We start from the raw sequence: 14,934 nt of genomic DNA, 5'->3' as shown, positions 1-14,934 counted from the left end.
TTTAATAAAGTAAAAAAATATTTAGTAGTAATATTGGTAATGTCTGGATGACCACTTTTACTATCCTGATAATAAAAAAAAACTAATGTATCTACAGATATGATACGATTTAATCAACCTAAAACTAAATTATGTTAAACTTTGGTATAAATAATTAGAGAACAAATTATTAGTTACTTGACATTCAAAGGCCAAACTTGAAACGAACGAAACAAGAATAACTAAAATATATTATTTATCTTAGGCAAATGCTTACATTTGTAACTGGCAAGGCATCAGAATGTTTCCTACCTACAGTACTTCATAATAATTAGTGTTACAAATATTAACGTACGTGTAGTGTAACCTTTATTATCTTTTACGCGTACATTAGCTCCAACTACTAGACCCTCATCTCAATGAACAGAGCCTGAGGCATTTCTGGTATATATTATGTAAACGTAATTTAATTAAAATTACTACTTCCGATTTCTGAGACCCTGGTATTTATTATGTATGTATAATGTGACAAAATAATTATTTTGTGTGTTTAAATTACCGGTGTAATGGTCTGATATTTAGTTTATTATAAGTGTATTTGTACAATTATCATATTAAATTCAGATTTGATTTTTATTCTCTAAGTATTTTGATCGCAAACATTATTATTGTTTTTAAGTATATTGATTTTGAATTCAGGAAAAATTTCTTGTTTATAGGTACGTTTTTCTACGTTATTGTTGTATAAAACTTAATATACATACCTATGTATATCTGATAAAAGCAAGTGTAAGTACTAAAAATTACAGAATATTTCGTATGAATCAGAAGATATTTAAGTTAGCTGTAAGTAGGTTAGTCTTAAAACTCATAAGAACTATACGATGCTAATTCCGTGGCGTTAGTCGCATCGCTTATCATGCCCGGAGCGTTCTTTGTTATAGAGCTATGCGCCGTGGTTCATGTGGCACGCCGTCCTTGGCCGACATAAAATGTTTAGGCACAAACCATCGCGAACCAAGTGGTAGGAGGAGGGTGAATCAACCGGCATTGTTTCCTTTGTCCCATCTTCTACGTATCTATATCACAAATGAGCTACGTTTGTAGTAAAAAAATGTAACGTCGGGTCTTTACGGCTGCTCCCGACTGCATTCGCAATTCAGCCTATATTAGTCGCCTTCCGCTCTAGTTCCTTTAAATTGTAGTCTATCTTAGTGCTTATTATTTATCATGATACTAGTGTTTGAATGAGAAAATTGTAGGGCATTTATGATGTTTGCATAACAGACTCATTTTAATGTTCTACAACATTAGGCTTTAGACATATTTAAATTTATTATAGTATAGTAGAAAGTGTTATGTAACAACAAGGGAAATGCTTTCGCCATTAGAGTAATATCATTCAAATTTTTCTTTTTTATGAAACAACGGCAAGAAAAACTGAGTTTTTAGTATCGTAATGTGTGTTTATAATTCCTCTCGTGCGATGATAGAAAACATCGCGACGAAATATGAATGCATCGGACGAATTTCCGTTACTTGTGTACATCAATGCTCACTGGAGCAGCGTGGTGGAATATACTTCAAAGTTTTTTCTTTAAAGGAAAGGAGAACTTTGGGATTGGGGCTTTTAAAAATGATGCCTGTATAAGAACCCTATCCCAGGCGTTGTACCTACGAGTAGCTTTGCGGAGAATACGATATGAAATATTCCATAGCTTGACGTATAATATATGTTAGGACATGATCCCGTGCCCTACTGCTGGTACAAACAGCCGGGCCTTCGGATTCTGTATTATCGTACATACTTTAAGGATAGTCATCTCCTACGGTGTACGTGTAGGACATCGAGCAGCAAAATCTATTTTCACGACCCTAAGGAAGCGAGTTACTTCAATCCCTATTATATAGTTGGATATTTATAAAAAATTGTACAAAGGGTTCTGAATCGTACTACTTTTCAAGGAATACTTAATATCTACGCGGTCAAGTCTAAAGTCTCAGGTGCAGCTAATTTTGAAATATTATTAAACGAATGTATTAAATTATTTATTTTTAGTAAATACTACGTTTTATATTCAGATTTCTTTTATTTTATGCACATTAAATCTAGATTATATAATATGCATTAATGTAATAAAGTTAGAAAAAAAATTGGAGCATTGACTCTAAAATAATACTAATCACGTCGAATAGTTGACAAAGCATACGATAGATTGGCTTTTGGTTAGAATCGTGACAATCTCGAGTACACGAGGTCATGTCACATTGAACGGGTAACACCAGAGTCACGCGCGTCTTGCGCCGTACAAAACGAGCCGTCTCATCGACCACCTACCGCGACCGATCGATTTCACACCTACGCCTTTGTCGCATCTATATCCATTTTCCCTTTTCTTATTTACATATCAATATTGCATCCAATTGTGTGATTGTTTATTAGCATATCTTTGTTCAAGGGAATTTAAACATCTTCGAAGCGTTGTAAACATATTCGTGATTAACTGTCACTTTTTATCAGTACAAGTATTGCGTATTACGATATCATTTCAGTGAAATTTGTCACTTTGACATAATCTACGTAAATCTTCCAATTCAGCTATCACATAATATTCGATTCCAGCGATTTCTTAGTCATGGTGTAATGAAGTGCTTTTCATATCTACGTTCTTTAAAGTACTATTATTCATCATCAAGATATATTATTTTCCTGATGAAATTGTAAATATTGTCACAGCTCTATATACCTAGACGCCTAAACCTACTTTCATAAGCATCATTGTAAAATGGACTATATCTTTTAGTTCTGACAGGCGAAATGCTACTGCGCATTATATGTTACAGATAACAAAGAGAGTACGGAGATAAATGTAGTCGAGCCCCCTGTTTTATGTTTGCCTGATATCGCTTGCTCCCATTGTTTAATTTGCAAATAAAATGGATAAGATAACAATGTTGCAAGGCTAACTCTCACTGTAGGAAATCAAATGTTCGCAACTGACGGCAGTTGACAGTGCTTTTAGTCACGTACAAATATTTTGCAAAACTTACCTCTTTAGTTGACATATTTTGTTTTAACTTTAGAATGAATTATCTTAAATGATAACTTAAAAGTGTTTAAAGAATGTCTAATTCAAATATTGTGTTAGTTTAAATTGTTCTACATGTCAAAACGATATTAATTTTGTTTTTCTTTCTAGAGTTTTCGAGATATACATTCGCATTGTTATAGATTAAATATATCGTGATTCCGATATTTCATTTCGCTTCGTGTGCTTCATATTCCCTAAAAACTTAAGATGAAACTTTTAAAATAACTTGCAAGGATATACGTTCATGATCGCCGTTTGAAGCGTTATCTCTGGATGATTCGAGTCCATTCTGTAATTGATGCCCGGAGCGGTGCAATGAGAAGTGTGTAATTGAATGATTGGCGGCGGCGCCAGCTGGACACCTCTCGAGATGATGCTCGGCAGGCGCATCCGTCTGACATACATCATTGCTTACTGCGCACTACTCTGCTTGTATGAATATCGAGGGGATTTTCTTGTACTTATTTATTTAATATTAAGGTCCTAATAGGATGCATTTACGTCATGTCTCGATATCGTGTCGAGTTCAATTTGCACATACCGTCTATAGCATGGATTACTGCGTATATTCCGGATTGAATCCCGTATCTTTTGGGTGTTACGCTGGATGTAGACTGTAGATAATAAATTCATCGAATTAATGCACTATACAACGATGAATTGATATTCGAGACGGAGGATCCTAATATCTAGCTGCCATATATTGTATCTCGTTACCGTGATAAAATAAAATCTCCAGTTATTTCAAATTATTTCTTATATTCTATACGTATATATTTATTTATTTATATTTATATACTCTTTATTGCACACCAATATAGACAAAAATAATAGGAGTAAAACAAAAACAAAGAAAAGAAAAATGTACAATAGGCGGCCTTATCGCTAAAACAGCGATCTCTTCCAGGCAACCTTTGGTAGAGGAGAGAGATAGGATGGTAGGGGTGTACAAATTATTTACGTATTCTATCCATATTATTTATAGTAAATTTATTTTATTATTCAATAATTTCATAGTGAATAGCGCGTTTCAATATACTTCCTCGTTGTTTACGTAACCGAAAATAAATTCTTATATTTAATATTTAAATGTTATTTACAAACAAAATCGTTTATGTCGTCTTACTATGTTGTAACGAAGTTTAAGAGAAGCAATACACTGTAAAAAGCCGAGATGGCCTAGTCGTTAGAACGCGTGAATCCTTACCGATGATCGTGGGTTCAAACCCGGGCAAGCAACACTGAATGTTCATGTGCTTAATTTGTGTTTATAATTCATATCGTGTTCATCCTTGTCGGCGAAGGAAAACATCGTTAGGACAACTCAATGTGTCTAATTTCATCGAAATTGTGCCACATGTGTATTCTACCAACCCGCATTGGAGCAGCGTGGTGGAATAAGCTTCAAACCTTCTCTTCAAAAGCAGTGGGACATAAACAGGTTGTTACTGTTATACACTGTAGTCTGTATTACGGCTACAATTCGTTTGAGTCATAATAATTATAAAATAACGTTAAAAAATATAATGCGTTTTGCTTTATCTTAATAGCTAGCTATTATGAATTTTGAGAATTCGTAGACTAATAACACTAAATATTATACTTTCAAGTACACAAAACACGGTGATAATGCACAAGTGCTAAAATAACCCTATAGATATATATATTACGGATAGAACATATTAATCTAAAACGAATGTTCTAGTCTGAAATCCAGGAATCGTTGAATTCATCAGTAGTTTCGTGTTCGGCGGTAAAGGGAACCATAGTGACTGATGAGGAACCTTGAAAGAAATTACAACATATGTTATATCCGTCAATCCGCGTAGAAGTAACTTGGTAAATAAACGTCCATTTCATTCTTATAAGGATATCCTCTCGATTTAGCAGGAGAAAATTCACTATCGATATTATCTTTTACGCAAAGTAATGTTTCCTATAGGTTCATAATTAATGTGATTCTCTTAGATCAGGTATTTATAAATTTCAACCGTTTTAAAAACTAAACAGAAAGCAGATAGCATATAGATCATGCAAGAATCGCGTGGCGTCAATTTAAAGACGGAACTAAGGGACGTAATCATTCAAAGTGCTCCAGAAATATTTGCAATGTATTTTGTAAACAACTAAGAAGCGAAATTAAATAAACATACCTCAATATGCGGATGGTATAAATTTTGTGTTTACAATTACAGTTTAATGTACATTGCATTCAAAACAACCTTAAAATATATTTCAACGTTTAACTATATTTAGGAGAAATTTCATATCAAGTAAATTAATTGAAATTATATGCAGTGCATAATCAGTAATGCAGATAGTATTTTTTTTTCTTTAATAAAATAATTCATACATTACGAATGTAGGAAGTCGATGATAAGGATAAGTGTTCTCGGAAATAATTACTTCTTCAAGATTCATAAATATTTTAATCGTAATATGTCATACATGGCAATGTCAGAAGATAAAGATATAGTGAAAGTACAGAAACACCCGTTACATAAAATATTAACGCACAAATTTTATACACGAGCCCCTGTCGTCTAGTGGTTAGAACACGTGAATCTTAACCGTTCAAAACCAAAATACACAAAACCGCTTAATTTTTGTTTCTAATTTATTTCGTGTTCGGCGTTATTACTATTTTATAAGTCTGTCAGTCTTAGATTCGGAACTTCCTTCATCACAGTGTTAGGTACCTTCATCACCTTTGATTGGTTTCTTATTCGTTTAACCCGCAATCTTTGGTTTGACCAGCTCGATCTAAGCACTTCAGGTGTTTGAAAAATTAATAGATCCTTATATTTACTTGGTGGTAGGGCTTTGTGCAACCCCGTTTGGGTAGTGATTATATTCACCGCCATTATGTTTACATGAGTACTTAAAAGAGTGATTGAGCCAGAGTAACTACAGGCACAAGGGACATAACATCTTAGTTCCCAAGGTTGGTGGCGCACTGGTGCTGTAAGCGATGGTTTAATGGTGGCCCATATGCTCGTCCGCCTACCAATTCTATATAAAAAAAAACTTACAGTGTTAATGTCCAGTAATGGGCGATATATGTGTACTTAAGATATTACGATACCGAGTTAAATAAAACAGTAGTCTTCATAGTATGCGAGCATCTAGAGACACTATATTACGAAGTGGTTAAAAAAAAAAACAATTGCACTGGCGGTGTACATGAAGAGTAAATTTTTTTCTGATTTAATATTTCGGACTTCCAGATATATAATTATTGATAATGATAACACACAATAATTATTATCTCGACGCCAAATTAGCTACGTGTTAGCGATAATGTTTTAAATCAATCGATAACTTATACTGCAGTTGATTATTATGTATCATTTATTTAAATAATAACCAGTTATATTATTAGCGTGTTATGTTTTACTTAGTACAAGTTTAGTTAAACAATGTTTGATATTTAAAGTTCGCTCGAGTTACACGAATGAATTTTTTTGGACTACTTGGGTATGTATTCAAATCAATGTATTATGCGTTTTCTGTTTTATTGATTTCGTGAACAATTTAGGTATTTACTTTTAGTGAAAGAATGTTCTGGAAATTCGTTATTTATAAGTTTCTGAATGTCTGTCTTAATTAATAAATGAATTTAATGTTAATAAATTCGTACAGCGCGGAAATGCGGCCTGTATTATGGGCAGCTTTGCATCGGGTGGAAATCGGGAGGGACTATTTTAAATTTGACTAAAATAATAAGTAAAAAATAAAAAAAAAATGACATAGTTATATTTCTGTGTTAACGTGTAAAATATTTTAACTTATATATATGTTTATGATATAATATTTATGTTTCAAAGTAATACTAATTAAATTGTTGTAACATTAATAGAAAATAAATAATTGTAAATATAATTTTAATGTAATGGATAAATGAATTTATAATTAATCCTATCCTTAATGTGTGTCAATTGTCATTAAGGTACTTTGTTTAACTAATCATCATTAATTTGATGATATTATTTGTTTGGAATAACGAAGTTCGTGAAATATGTCTATTATGATGATGTTTCAGTGGGAATAACGTAAAATTCGTTGCTTTAACACGTAAATCATAGCTGTTATTTTATAACCCGTATATAAAACGTTTCATAAAATTGTTAAATATGTTTTATTAACAATAATGTTTATATTATTAAGATAGTAAATAAAAAAATCCATTTTATGGCTATTAAAGTTTTAGTATTATATGCATAGAATAAATATAATTATGGAGTACCAGTTTTTAAAATATGCCACGTTATTTATTTAATTAAAAATAAATAACATTATCTTATGTGATAGACACTCCACTATTTAATCGACATCAGTATTATTATGTTTTTGATTGAGTAACAAATTTCTTCACACATAACTCGCATTTCTAATATTAGTAAAAGGAAATATCAGTAACATTCCACAGTAGGTGTTTGGATTACACAAAGAAAATCAGACTTAGTACTAAAATGTATTCAATTGATCATAGATACATGTTGCAAATAATACAATAAGCGGGCGAAAGTAAATATTTTTATTTTATTTAGGAAATAAACAGTACAATATAACATTTATATAAAGATAAAACATTGAATACAGAAAATACAGAATATGTAATAATTTTTCATAATAAATTTTAACACTAGTTAACTTATATATGTTACGTTATATAATTCTTTTAGTTTTATTTACTCGTAAGTTTTCAACGTGCGAATTGCTTATTTTCGTCTTGCTAAAGTAAATACTTGCGTTTATATAGACCGGAAAACTCATTAAAGTTCCTCAATTGTTGGACGATAGGCAGAAAAGTTTTGTTTTGAAACACGGATTAATTAATTTGTGTAAACGACCACAATGCCTTGTCAAGTACAGATACCCTTTTATTTTATCGGGGCTATTTAATTGAAATCTTATTTTGAGAACACAATTTTTTTGAAATGCTTAAAACCGATCTTTTTTGACTTTAAGTTTTCATTGTACATATTTTTATTGTGTAATAAAAATTGCTTTATAAAGTCATACGATTCATAATAATTGCTGTTGCTTTAAGCTTATTATAAACTTGGAACATGGGCCAAACTAATTACAGTAATCTTGTTAACATAATTAGGATCCCAGTGTGTAGTAGGAGAGCTTATTGTTTGCCAGGTCAGTGTATTGGTACCATATTAAAAGGGTATCCAAAATGAAACGAAAATATACTTAATTTAAGTAGACTTTTAGTTACGAGCAGTTTCGAATCGTCATTTTACAAGAGTAAACCACCGATTCGGAATGTTGATTGTACCGAGAATAACCGGCAAGAAACTCAGTAAATAAGTAGTTACATTAAAGGGCGCCAATCCTTCCGTTGTGTGTTTTTTTTACAGTATCGTATATATATTTATAGTATCTTTAGCCTTGTACCTCATACGTTAGTCGAAGTGTCTGCCAGCTCTCGGTGTATCGTCGCATCTGAGTTATAACGGATTTTATTTTAAAAATGGATATATATTATTAAGAAAAGAGAACTCGGTACACGAGATAGAAGTGAAACGTTCCTGAATCGTTGCATTACGACTCTTTTCGATTAAAAAACAACGGTAATTTATAAAACTTATTTATATAACTTTTTGTGATAAAAAAAATCTCGACAAATAGACATAAAATCATAATATAAAATTTATTTTTCTAATACGGAACTATAAATAATTAGTTTGAAAATAAAACCTACGTCATTATCAAGGTTTACGCCAGCTATAAGTTATCCTCAACATTATAACTCAATTAGAATGAAGCCAGAAGAAAGCTGTACATTTCCACAATATATATTATATGTAATTAAGTTGTTTTGACTGAATAAACTCCAAATTATATTAAAACTTGTCACCAGCGATTTTGTCTGTGTTAAAAACTGCTTTTGCAAATTAGTTTTATAAGCCGAGATGGCATAGTGGTTAGAACGCGTGAGTCTTCACTGGCGATTGCGGGTTCAATCCCAGGCAAGTACCCGAATTTTCGTGTGCTTAATTTGTATTTGTAATTCTTCTCTTGGTCGGCGTGATCGTCAAAATCGTGAGGAAATCTACATATTGTGTTTAATTTAACTGAAATTTTGCTACATGTGTTTCCACCAACCCGCGTTGGTTCAGCGTGTTGGGATACGATACAAATCTTCTCCTCTAAAGGAGGCCTTAGCCCAGCTATGGGATATTTGCAGGCTACTACATTAACAAATAGGTATATATATGGTTTTTATACTATTGGATTTGTGCGTGTGCTTGTTTATTCTCAAGAAGCCTTTTTTTCGACTCATCAGTAAATGCGTTCTTTTGTGTATATAATATTAAGTCATGTAATTTTAAAACCCAATTAAATGTATTAATATTAAATTGAGTTTCTTAAATGAACTAAAATTAATGCCCATTGCTTAAATTTAATTTATCAATATCATCATACCTTTCATACTTCTGTTACTTACTTTTTAATTTATTAAACACGTGATAGAAACAATCATAACAATAATTAATTATAATAACTATAGATGTCATATACATTAAGTGATGATATTTGACCTCATAACAGCCTGTGAATGTCCCACTGCTGGGCTAAAGGCCTCCTCTCCTCCACCACGTTGTTCCAGTGCGGGTTGGTGGAATACACATGTGGCAGAATTTCAGTGAAATTAGACACATGCAGGTTTCCTCACGATGTTTTCCTTCACCGTAAAGCACGAGATGAATTATAATCACAAATTAGGCACATGAAAATTCAATGGTGCTTACCCGGGTTCGAACCCACGATCATCGGTTAAGATTCATGCCTTCTTACCACTGGGCCATGTCGGCTTTTTTTATATATATATTATATATACGGATATTTGACCTAATACATAACAATATACATTCATACCGTAACATTTAATTGAGTTCAAATAACACAAATAAATATTAGGATGTAATACAATTTATAATCCAATGATGATGTAGGTGTAGGCAGACTTGTTAATAATTAAGAATATCAAAAACGTGAAAGGTAAATTATTCGATCATCATCTTCTACTTTCGCCATTGGAAAATATATAATATAATAATCTTTAATGGTAGGTAGTATTCTATAAGTATAGGTGGTAAATTTGAAATAAAATATCCAATTTTGGTATTAAACATATAACGGTTGATTTAATATGATTACTCGTGTTTAAAAATATTTTACCTTGTTAGCTGTTTCATGTAAACGTGTAACTATCTTCCTTCTCGGAAGTCTTGTTTGTTTTAATACTGGAAGCAAGCAAACTTATCAAGATAACGTGAAATGTTTGTACAGAACGCGTTGTCATTGCTCTCTCGAACCGTATAACGCTCGATCATATTATATTTAAATTAGGATACTTGAAAATGTTCGCTGAACGTTATTTATATTCACGAGAAGAGATATTAAAGACCACGTAAAGGGGCGATCTCAGGGACTTGCTTTCGGGTGTTACGGTAGCAATCGCAAGCGAGCCCGTGACGCCCTATGAAGATACGGAGTAGGTACCGCTGGGTTTTCTAGTGGATATTCTGGCGCACCAAGCGCCGGCGAGTTCCATATACCCTCCACTTAATTAAGTGGAAAAACGAGAAGAGAATAAGAAACTCATTAATTTTGTATACCACGTTTTAGCTATATGGCGTTAACCCTAGATTCGTTTATGAGTAATCAGCAAAATGAGAGCTGAGAATGCTCACATTGCATAAAAACAAAAGTGAATTGAAGTGTCTAAGTACTTTTTCGAGCTTGGTGTGTCGGAATCAGCCAGAAGTTAATGTCATGTTATGGACTGTAAACAAATAAAATGTGTTGTTACGAACATCTGTTTCCTTCGTAACAAAATACTCTCATTTTATCTTTAATGTAACTAGTTTTCGCCCGCTGCTTCGTCCGCTTGTTAGGAAGGTATTAGGTAAAGAAGTAGCAAAGTCCTTCCTTGGTGTTGAAGCGTGTTTCATACCACTCTTATTTCACCAAAATCGGTTTATTGATTGTGAGCCGTGAAAGCGTAACAGATAGACAGAGTTACTTTCGCATTCATAATATATATAATAGGTATACTAAACCTAGATGTACATGAATTCAGTAAGTGATATTTTATATTTTAACAATTAGCACAAATTCTTTATAAGTCAAAATAACGCGACGACAGCTATATAATTTACTGTTGCAGCTAATTGGTGTAAAAATATACAAAATTGAATATAAATTAGATTGCCTTTAAGGTTTGTGGTTGCGCTCATAAATCATCAGTGAGTGCAATTATAGTTCGTACGTATTGACTGGAGCGATTATTTTGATTTACACGGCTCGTATTACTGAAGGCTGATACATTACGTCGAGTCTCCACGTTAACAATTTAAATTTTTATACCATTAATACGCGGTGCTGTCAAAAGTTACCGTAATTACCCGAAGATGTCAACAACAATTTCAAATTAAACATCGAACATTGTGTCGCCATTTTAGGCGGTATTCAAAGGCATAGGAAGAATCAAGCGTGTACTCGGTTAGGCTTATTTTAATTCGTTGTGAAAGAAAACTTGGTTATTTTCTTATGTAATGCAAATTTTCACTTTGCCAATTATTTCTATGGAAACGCACCTTTAAACGTTTTTCGTTGGCATTTTGACGGTCTGATAATTTTGGACGGGTCACAATTCATTTTAAAACTCGATAGTGAGTCATGTTAAAGTTTTAAGGTATGAAGGTCGACGAAGGTTATAGATATATGAAATTGTTATTGTACGCTGCACCTTCTGACCTTGGTGTTGTAGTGAATGGTAAACAAATGCACCGAAGGCGGCAGATGACTCGCAGCTGGATGCTGTTTAATAAACATCGTTATCCTTCGTTAATTTACATTTACGTTACGCGAAGTAATGAATTTATAAATAGAAGTGGAACGCTTATGGTTTATATTTTGAATATACACTAAGAATATTAAATATGTTATTCATGAATTATATGTATAATAAGGAAATATGGTCGTAAATGACTTCATTGTTCTCAATACTTATGACTTTTTTGTTTTATTTACTTCCAATAAATTATTAGATTACAGCACAGTTAGAATACAATATATTATTTTCATGATATACATGAAATAATAAAAAAAGAAATATAAGTGTGTAAGATGTTTCATTGTTTATCTAACGCCGATTCACATAATTGGAATTATATAAGCATTATTGCTTTTTGCTACTTTATTTTATGTAGTTATTTTGGGACGTATATATAGTTTGACCGATTACTATGAACATTGGCACAAATATTTAATTTTAAATTAAGAAGATTTTCATACTATCCATTCGTCACTAGATGTCGCTGCCACATATAAACATCTATACCGTTGAAGCATTCGTCATTAAATTAAGAATACACTTAAGCACGGAGCATATTAACAATAATAATAGTTTACAAACAAAATTAGACTCATGCAACGCATGCCGGGCATCAGTTATTATAATATAAAAGACCAAGATGTTATCAGGTCATTGACAGAAAACTACGTCATATATAAACTGTCGTACTCTTGGACAAACGTACTTCGGCTCTGTATATGTCGAATTTGTAGCCATCGCCGCCCATTGCTTTCGACAAATGAGGTGACATCTGATTGCCTTATTTCACATAATGACATGACGCTACTGGGTTTTTAAAACAGTGTGCCTAGTACGAGTTCCTTATTTATTCGATTGCGTTAACGGTAACGAACGACGGTGCGCAATTCCAATTATTGTCACTAGACGGCGCTGTTAATACGCTGGGTACATATCTGACTGTAACTACATCGTAAGATTTTTGGAGTATGATTTTTTAAACGAACGATTGTAATGATATTAGATGGTTCCTTATCTCTATGAAATGTATGATACATTACCAATATTCTCCTCTCGACTTGTTGAAAATGCAAATACATTTAATTTTATTCTAATAAAAATATAGTTTGCTATTGATTTAATTGTTAATTAATTATCGATATTACTAATCCATTATTGCTGAAGCGTTGTAATGTCAGTTAAACGTTGTTAGCATATACACTAAGATAAAAAAAAACTCATTTGAAAATTGACTCGTACTATTCGTTACATATTTATGAACTGGTAAGTTATTTTTTAATTAGGTATTCTTTCTTTAATCTGAAAAAATATTTCTGGATTTTTTAATAAGTTACATACATTATATTTAACAAATGTTTTTAACAAATTACATACATTATATTTCATGGAGTCTAGTTCATGAATGAATGAGACAAGAAAAACTTAAAATATAATATGCAAGCAGTTTATAGAATTTATAAGAGGTTATAGGAGGTCTTTATCACACTTGGACATCCAACATTGATAAAAATCTTGATAATAAAAACACTTGATAATAGCACTACAGATATTAAGTATTACAGTAAACACTAGTAGTAACTCCGAGCAATGAAAGCTGTCGTTTCTGTTGGTTCATCATGGCACCGCTAGCGAGTAAGGTCCTAACGCTGTCGTGGAACTCTTATTCGTTAGTGCGGCAGGGTTAATAAAATTTTATTTTAAAAAATCGATAATAACCAAGATTCGACCAACACTCGCAAACGGTAAACGTAATTACAGGCACAATGGAAATAACATCTTAGTTCCCAAGGTTGGTGGCGCATTGGTGATGTAAGCGATGGTTAATATTTCTTACAATGCCAATGTCTATGGGCGTTGGTGACCACTTACCATCAGGTGTCCAATATGCTCGTCCGCCTTTCTATTCTGTAAAAAAAAGCGTTCAGAGACATTGGACATTCCTAGAGACCAGCCAACACTAGCGCCTCTCGTTGCGAATTCAAGAGCGATAAACCTGTGAATAACATTGTAATCGAATCGAAATAACTTTAATCATACCTGGGATGATATTAGATCATTGAAAAATGATCAATATAAATGCTGGCCTCATTTTATAAATTGAAGTTACAGTCAAAGTACCGTTTGAAACACTTTCATTATTTGCTCGACGGGCCCCCGTTACCTATTCAATTATGAGTGAACAATGTTCGTACTGTACGACTTCGTTCGCCACTAAGTGACACTATTGACCAACATAAGACAAAGACATTAACCTTATATTGTTTTATCCGACGTACGTTCACATGACTTTGTTTGTTTGTTTCGTTAATGCATTCATTGATGGTTGTATTGAACGAAAACATCGTTTAATTTGCGATTAACGTCACGTGTCGGAATAGGAGTATGCGGTAAAAATAGTATTTAATGAGTTTAACAGTTCTATAAAATTCTTATCAGCTTCGTTTATAACTACGTGATTTCATAAGACGATGCGTTTTTTTTACTCCTCGATTTGTTCCGCTACCTCGTTATTACGACTTGGGCTTATACCTTACATTATTTTTATGAAACAATTTAAACGTTATTATATCATACCTTATGTGGTAGTGGGAATATTATACGGATACGATAACTGTCATAAATAAAATGACTAATAAAAGTGCTTTTATGAATAATATACGTTTATATGTAGGCGTGGTGAACTAAACACGTGGGTCTTACCAAGGTTCAAATTCGGGTAAGAACCAATGAGTTTTCATTTGTTTAATTTGTGTTTATAATTCATCTAATAGTCGGCGATGAATGACAACATCGTGAGGAAACCAATCGAATGATATGACGTGCCGGACAGGAGGCCTTTGTCCAACCGTGAGATTTTTAAGCATTTATGTTATATATATTTAAATATATTTACTGAAATAAACCAGTATTCTACCGATAGTGAAATAAAATAACAATGTTAATTAATATAAATGTAAGTTGTAACAATGAATCTTGGTATGACGATTATTCGCTGTCTCGTATGAA

General features: G+C 32.5%; 1 protein-coding gene across 5 annotated transcripts in view; it reads left to right on the top strand.

Moving 5' to 3' along the window:
• Nucleotides 1-14,934, top strand: part of LOC126774302 (TLD domain-containing protein 2) — a 93,423-nt gene that overhangs the window by 10,405 nt on the left and 68,084 nt on the right. The gene's annotated exons all lie outside the window — the stretch shown is intronic.

Source organism: Nymphalis io, chromosome 2, assembly GCF_905147045.1.
Source record: "Nymphalis io chromosome 2, ilAglIoxx1.1, whole genome shotgun sequence".
Lineage (NCBI taxonomy): Eukaryota > Metazoa > Arthropoda > Insecta > Lepidoptera > Nymphalidae > Nymphalis > Nymphalis io.
The sequence above is the reverse complement of the archived record's forward strand: the minus strand, read 5'-3'. Positions and strand labels throughout refer to the sequence as shown.